The sequence below is a fragment of the Cricetulus griseus genome (assembly GCF_003668045.3).
Source record: "Cricetulus griseus strain 17A/GY chromosome 1 unlocalized genomic scaffold, alternate assembly CriGri-PICRH-1.0 chr1_1, whole genome shotgun sequence".
In the NCBI taxonomy this organism is placed as follows: domain Eukaryota; kingdom Metazoa; phylum Chordata; class Mammalia; order Rodentia; family Cricetidae; genus Cricetulus; species Cricetulus griseus.
In genome coordinates this window covers 5,480,644-5,488,544 of record NW_023276807.1, presented here as the reverse complement: position 1 = coordinate 5,488,544, position 7,901 = coordinate 5,480,644, and the positions used below count along the sequence as shown (strand labels likewise).

Sequence of the window (7,901 nt, the reverse complement as noted above, 5' to 3'; positions counted from 1 at the left end):
ATTTTGCTACTGACATGAATCATAATGTAAATATCTACTATGCAAGATATCTGATCTGTGACCCCTGAAGGGGTCGCAATGCACAGGGTGAGAACCACACCGGCTTAGCAGGTCACCTGGGGCTGGCTGTGGATGGGTATAATCCGGTTGAGAGACGAGCACACTCCAAACATGAGCACTGGTGATTTCTATGGAGAGGGGCAGATCACTTTTTTCTCTTCCTGAGACTGAGAAGATGGAGGTGTGAATATGGAGTGAGGAGGAGGAATGAGGTAACTGCAGGTGCAGGGTGAATCTGCTTTGGTAATCCTGGTTGAAGCAAAACTGGGGTGTCCTCTGGGGTGAGTGTGCCACTCTACCCATGAACTGATGACCACAGACTTTGAACCTTAGAAAAAGAGGCCAGGGGGTTCAGGTTAGCTGGGCCTGAGGGCATGAGAATAGGAGAAGTGCCCCCCCCCCCGCCCCTCCCTGTCTGCCATGCTGTGGTGTAAGCAAAGGAAAGATGCTGTCCCCTCCTTGCCCCTTACCATCTGCAGCAGGCAGGGGAGCTGGACCTGCCCCTCACCAGCTGCAGCACTTGAGAGTGGGCCCTGCAACCTCTGCCTGGGCAACGCAGTAGAGCTAGCCCTGGTGGTGTGGGTTTGGATGAGCCGACCCTGAGGGCATGAGAGCAGGATAACTGGCCCCACCCCTTGCTGCCTGCTGCATTGGGTGAGCTGGGGCAGTGCTGGAGAGCTCACCCTGGTGGTAGGGACAAGTGACAGCCGGTGGGTTGACCAACCCAGCTACCACCCAGACCGAGAACCAGGGCTATGAGTTCACCCACCCGAACATCCCCCCCCCCATCTATGAACTGCTGGGGCGTGTGAAGGGGCCTGTCCTGCAGAACCAAAGCTGCAGGATCTCCAGGCCGAAGGGCAACAATGGGTATCTGAGAGGAGTCCCCAGTGAGGGCCCAGCATCACTAGTGTAGCAGAAGCCACAGGCCTCGAGGCAGACCAATGACTCATTGCAATGAACACTTGCAAGTAAGGATAAATGGATAAAGAGGGTTTAGTGCATGCCTCACTGTCACACTGCAGCTTCCACGGTGAGACTTTTTCCCCTTTAAATTTCCTTTTATTTTATCGGGGGGGGGGGGAGGTTGCAAGGGCAGAGGGTGGATAAAAAAGGACGGGGAGATGAATGGGATCAGGATGCATGATGTGAAGTCCACAAAGAATCAAGAAAAAGTTTTAAAAAAAATCAATAAAAAGAAAAAAAGTGTAGTGGGGACTTGAGGGAGACTTACAGAACCAAAGAGTGAGCAACATTCTGGAACTCTGGAATAGAAGTGATAGCCCAGGGGAAGACATGAGAAATGCAGGCACGGCCTGGAATTCTCCCACCATCTCTGGAAAGATCTTTGAATCTAAGCAAGTGCCAGGTCGTTATTGCTACCTACCTTCAGATAATGCAGCTTCTTAGAGGAGGTTAACACAGAACAGGGGCATATGTGACTTAATTGCCAAACACCATCTCGGGGGACCTTTCTGAGTGCCCACGATGGCAAATGGCTGGATTCCAAGGAGCCCACAGGGGAGTGGCTAACCTGGAGGCTGGTGTACCCCATGGCTTGGCTGTGGACTTCAGATGTTTCCATCTTGACTCTTTTTGAACTAAATGTGTTCCTCATGCTAAGAAGGCACGTGTTTGATGTCGTTAGGAGCCCTAAACAATTAAAACATGTTGGGAATTATTAGGAATTGAAGCAGCTGGTATTGGAATACTCTAGCCCTAGGTTTAAATTAGTAAGTTGGCTTTCTTGATAAGAGGTGGTATTAGATTCCAGGCCCTGATTTTGCCATGAATTTGGCTGCTGTCCAGAACAGACTAACACAGAGGGTTGCTCTGTCTTCCTCCCTTTATCTAGCTCTCCCTGTTTCCTATTCTTTTCCATCACATTCAAGAAATGCACAATGCAAACATACAAAGTGTTGCTTGTTTTTTTTTTAATTGGCTGCTTTTTTCTTGGAAAATACATTTTATTAAGAGAAAAGTAAAATAATTTATCTGCTCAGTAAATATTTACTGAATGGTTACTAAGTTTCTGAAACTGTTAGATGCTCCTGAGACTCAACATATGTAGTAGGGGCATGAACTGGTGGTGGGATGGTTGCTCATGTCTGCTGCCAATTCTGTCTTAGAACTAACTGGCTGTGGCCCAGCAAGACTATATGAAGTTAGCTATGGCTGAGTTCACTGTATCCAGGTTCTGCAGGACTCCACCCAACACCAACACAGCCCTGGAAATCTCATGATACCCATTTCCAGTTGAGAAAAAAAAGACAAAGGAAGGCTCTCCAATGCCCAGGTCAATGGTCAAGCTACCTGTTCTGTTCCTCAGTGCCTTGCTGTCACTTCATTTAAATGGGTTTACAGCTTCCCTCCGGGGAAGTACAAATATCCTTGTGGCTGGTCTCTGTGTCTATCAACAGTTGTTTCCCTATAATAGATTCCTAGAGTGGACTTTCCAAGTCATTCTTTTACTGTAGCAATGAAATAACATTTTTAGCAAATGAAGCAATTAGGAACAAATTCCCCATACACTTATAGTGATGTCAGTCAATTTAAAAGCAGTAATTGCCATGGGTCTGTCTGTGTATCTTTGACGCAAGAACTCCCCTCCCCACACGGTACCTTATGAAGACATGTTTGACTCAACATTAGTAGACAATTCTCTAGAACAGCTGTTAGCTCCATGGGCCCAGGACAGGTGGTGGCCACTCTCCACAGTTGATACTCTACCAGGCTGTCCCATCAGAGACTTTGGTAGGTTCTCTAGTAGCTGAGCTGTATCATGACCTAGTTTTTTAAAGGCTGAGGGCTGTTAACCCCTAGAGGTCCCCTGTCCCAAGGATATAAGGATGGACAGTATTAGAGCTGGCCCTGGTCTCTCAGATACCCTTCCCAAGCTACCCCTCGACTGTGGAGAGGCAAGACCCATTCTTCCTCTAAGGAGAAATAACCCCTCACTCTGGATGAGTGAGAAAAGTTAAATACGATGGAAAACTATGTGAGCACTGACCCAGATGTGACTGCTTGGAGCAACCGTACCATCGTTGCCAACTTCACTTTGATTTACTAACTTCAACTACCCACCCTTTCCTCCTCCTGGGCCTCTGATACCAGAGTGCAGTCAGGCATCGTTTACAGTGAGGACTTATTCTGCGAAATGCACCATTGAGTGATAGTGGTGTGTGTCAACATTATAGAGTGTGTTCACACAAGCCTAGGTGTTGCTGCCCACTGCCCATTGGATAACTGGTGCATCTCATTGCTCCAAAGCACAGGCCTGAAAACTGTGGGTAACTGTGAAGATTTGTGGATTTAGGGCGTAGAGCGCACAGAATAAAAACAAGGTAAAGAAGATTTAAAATAACAGCCAGCACAGGGTACTTTCAATGAAAGGCACTTGCGGGTCTGGGTATTGCTCTCCATGAATGATTGAGCGGTGGGTGAAAGTGAAGGCTGGGACTGTAAAGATGCTTCGATAAGCTAATTTACTGTTTACAAAACAGAAATACTCTGTAAATCTGGTGTAAATTAAGTACATGGTGTTTATAGACCAAAGGGGCACGCTTGTATTGTGAAGCACAGCCTTGATCTTCATTCAGGCATGGTGAGGCCTCCATACACACCCTCACCTTAGGTCAGTTACACCATCTGAGGGAAGGCATGCATTTTGTGGCCATAAAGCTCTAGTACAGTGTTTCTCAACCTTCCTAATGCTGTGGCCCTTTAATACAGTTCCTCACATTGTGGTGACCCTCTGCCATAAGATTACTTTCATTGCTACTTCATAACCGTAATTTTGCTATTGTTATGAATCATAATGCAAATATCTGTGAAACATCCCATGGTAAGCAAAAAAAGGAAGAGACAGAGACCGGGGTCCAACAATAGCCTTCCAAAGTGTGCATCAAATAACTCCCCCTCTATTTGCCACCTCTAAAGGGTTCTGCCAACTCCCAGGAGCACCACTTGAAGTACAGGCAGTGCTCTTAACCTCTGAGCCATCTCTCCAGCTCTTTATTTTCCTTTCTTAAGGCAGGATCTCATAATGCTATCCAGCCTGGAACTCATGTAGACCAGGCTGGCCCTAAACCCACAGAGACCCACCTGCCTCTGTCTCAGAGTGCTAGGATTAAAGGCACAGGCTACCATGTCCTGTTTCCCTGTCACATTTATGCAGCTCACCTCCAGACTACATCTGGAGAAAAGTCATCAAGATTTTAAAAGACAGAGTTCGTCATCCTGTCCCTGAGCCTGCCCACAGTCATTGCTCAGGAAATATTGGTTAAACACATTAATAAATTAGCATCTTGCCCAGAATCTTGGAAACTTAGAACCTAAATCTAAGTTTCTTTTTTCCTTTCTAAAAGTAATGAAATTCTGCATAGAGGAGAGCCTGCTCCTCTGTTAGAGGAGAGCTGCAGAGGGCTACCCTGGAGACACTTGGGGATGGCCCAAGTGAGGAGGTTCCAGTGCACTGTGCAAGGCTGTGCATCCTTCTGGGACCTGGGTGTCAAGGGTGATGAGATCAGTAAGATAATGAGCTCCCATGAGAATCAAACACCTTGCTTTAAATCAGGCTATAAGAAGAAGCACAATACCTCAGAAGAGCATAGGACAACATTCCCACGGAACCACATGCCAACAGCTAGTTCAGAGGCACCCTCCCTTCCCCCGCCACACAGCACACCCACCAGATCTGGCACATCATGACCTAAAGGACTGAACTTACATCTGTCCTGATGAAGACCCTTCCTGCCTTTGTCTAGAGCCTCATGCCTTATACGGGGATTTTCCAAACATTCAGTTTTCACAAAAGATATAGTAGGTAGGTACTCCAATCCCATTTTACAAAAGGAGAAACTGAGGCTGAAGAGTCAGGAGTTTGTTCTAGGTGACAGGTTGAAGAGCAGAGCCAGGAACCTGATACCTATCCCATCCCAGATCTCCTTTGCCTCCTATATTTCATGGACTCATTGGCAGCTGGTATTTCACTGACTTCAAGTGAGTAGATAATTTAACATTGCTTTGCTCCCTGCCCCACAAGACTTACCAGCTCTGGATGGTGAATACCAGCACAGGACACAGGCCTGGTCTGACCTCAGAGAAGATGGTCTTTTAGCACTTCACTTTCATGTATCCCAGGCATGGGAATGGATGCTCAGGATGGGTGGGGAGTGGCTAGGATCACCAGGTCCACTGTTAGAATTGATAAGATTATAGCAATCCCTCCTTTTTTTTGAAAATTAGTTGAAAGCACTATTAAGAACAAAATCAGGTGACTGCAAACAGGCATAAGGGATGTCTCCTGGGGTAGGAGAAATGTTTACAAAGTTGATCACAGTGAGTGATACAACAGTTTCAGTTGCCACAAAGCATCAACTCCTAATCTTAGAATGGGAAAGTCTTTGTGTATACTGTGTGTCCAAAGCGCTGTGTATGTCTCCTTCCTCACATTACAAGTGGAAAAAACATATTCTTTTTTTTACAATACATATACTAGAAACTGGCTGAAAACACCACATGCTGACAGACCATGTGATACACAAATAGGGTGGGAGTCGACAGGAAAGGGCAGGGACTGCAGGCCTACACTGAGAACCTTTCGATAGACTGCTCAGTGGACTGGATCTAATGCTTTTGCTGAGAGCATTCTTCCATGGTAAAAGAACAGGCCTCTCCTTGGGCCTCATTGAAGTGTACAAATACATAGAGCATATTTCTTGTCCTCTTATGGCAGTTGGAGGTGTAGGATGGTCTCCAAGGGCAGTGTCTGCTGCCATCACTATGAACTCAGAGTTGCCCCTGTTGAGGGTTTTGGTGGCTTCACTGGCTCCTTTCTGAAGTTGCTTGTAGTTACCTGACTGCTCAACAAGGTCTGGCTGTTTCTTGGTGAGGTGGGCATCTGTGAAGGGCTAGGTCTTCGGATTCCCATCAGCCTCCTTCCTGGCTGCAGTGTTCCGGCCTCAGTGCCATTCCAGAACCGGAAAACCATATTTTAAAAAGTAGACTTAGGTAGGTATTTTGCTGTGGTTTTTCTTTTCTCTGGCTTTATGGGAATAAAATGCTAGGGAACTCACAGAGTCATAAAAGGAGTTTAAAATTAGTTTCTGAGAAAATCAGGTGAAAGGAAGAAGGGTGATGCAGCTGTGGTTTTGGAGGAAAAAAGTTGTTTTTTTTTTTTTTTTCACAAGACAGCTCGGAGACACTTGAGGTGTCAGTATCTGGTTTGAATACAGCGTCAGCCTAGCTGTCCTCTGAGCCCCTAGGCCTGGCTGCTTGGGATGTCACATAGTCTAGCTGGAGAAATTCAACATTGGCAGACCTTATTTTTTTTAGCATCTTGAAAATGTGCTAATTGTCTCAGATTTTGCTAAAATATCAAGCCACATCCATTTTTAAACTGGTACCATATGCTTCGTGCCTGCAGCAGAATCCTCATACCTGGTTCGTGGACTTAAAAACTGCTGCTTAGCTACAAGACCTCTCTAAATGAGTTGAGCCAGAGAGAAAATGCTGGCTTTCAATTGTGAAATTCACAGATACAATTCTCAGGGCTCTGCTTGGAAGCTGATAACCCTTAGGGAATCATGCGATGTCTTCTCCCAAAGAAAGGTGGCAACAGGAAGACACAGGAAATAGGTATTGCGTGGATATCCTCCAGGTTAGTCTGGGCTTTTTAGGAGCCTTAAAGAACTAATGGTTCTTTCTCAGAACTAGAGCCAAGCAAGCTAGCTGCCTGATTGATTGGTCACCAGTGGAAACTGTAGGGGCACATTTGTTCACATCATGAAGCTCACATTATACACTGAGTGTTGTCCGACTGAGGCTTCCCCAAGACACAGAAAGGAGAAAAGAGTAAAATGGGCAAAGCCAAGGAGTGAAGCTGGTGAGACACGGTGGCACATGACTATAATCTCAGTACTCCACAGGCTAAGGCAGGAGGATCGTGACTTCAAGGCCAGTCTGGGATACATAGCATGACCCCATGTGTCCTAGTTAGGGTTTCTGTTGCTGTGAAGAGACACCATAACCATGGCAAGTCTTATAAAGGAAAAACATTTAATTGGGGTGGTTTATAGTTTCAAAGGCTCAGTCCATCATTATCATGGTGGGACATGGTGGCATGCAGGCAAATGTGGTTTCAGAGAAGTAGCTGAGAATTCTTCATCTTGCACAGGCAAAAGGAATGGTCTGAGACACTGGATGTGGCTTGAGGGTATATACGGCATCAAAGCCTACCTCTATCGTGACATACTTCCTTCAACAAGGCCATACACACTCAACAAGGCCACCCCTGCCATTAGTGTCACTCCCTTTGGGGCCCATTTTCTTTCAAACTACCACACCATTTCAACAAACAAAGATGTGGCTTGATTTCTCTTCCATGTCTTCCAAAGTATGGAAAAAGTTTATTATATTGATCAAGGTTCCTCTTGTATAACTTGGGATATCAAGACAATGGGCTATCTGTGTCTGCAGATTCCACCTCTCAGAGGCAACCAAATATGGATAGAAAATATCCTACATACAGGGATAGTCAGCATATCAGTGCTAGATACCTCACTCTGTGCATGCAAAGCTTGGTCCCCAGCAATGCCAAAAAGATACCATTAAAAAATCCATTCGTACTGACTGTGCATATTTTTCTTGTAATTGTTCCCTAAACAATACTCTGTAACACTATTTGCACAGGCTTACACTGCATTCAATATTCTAGGTAATTTGAGGGTATGGGGGACACATGCAAGCCCTGTGTGAAGAGACTTGACACTCACAGGGATTTATACAGGGACTTGAACACTCACAGAATTTGGAATTCTTGAACCAGTGCTGGTGGATGC

The 7,901-nt window shown here is 45.8% G+C and overlaps 1 pseudogene; it reads right to left on the bottom strand.

Annotated features, from left to right (window-relative positions):
- Positions 1–5,646: 5,646 nt before the first annotated feature.
- On the bottom strand, positions 5,647–6,499 carry LOC113839155 (annotated as a pseudogene).
- Positions 6,500–7,901: the final 1,402 nt, after the last annotated feature.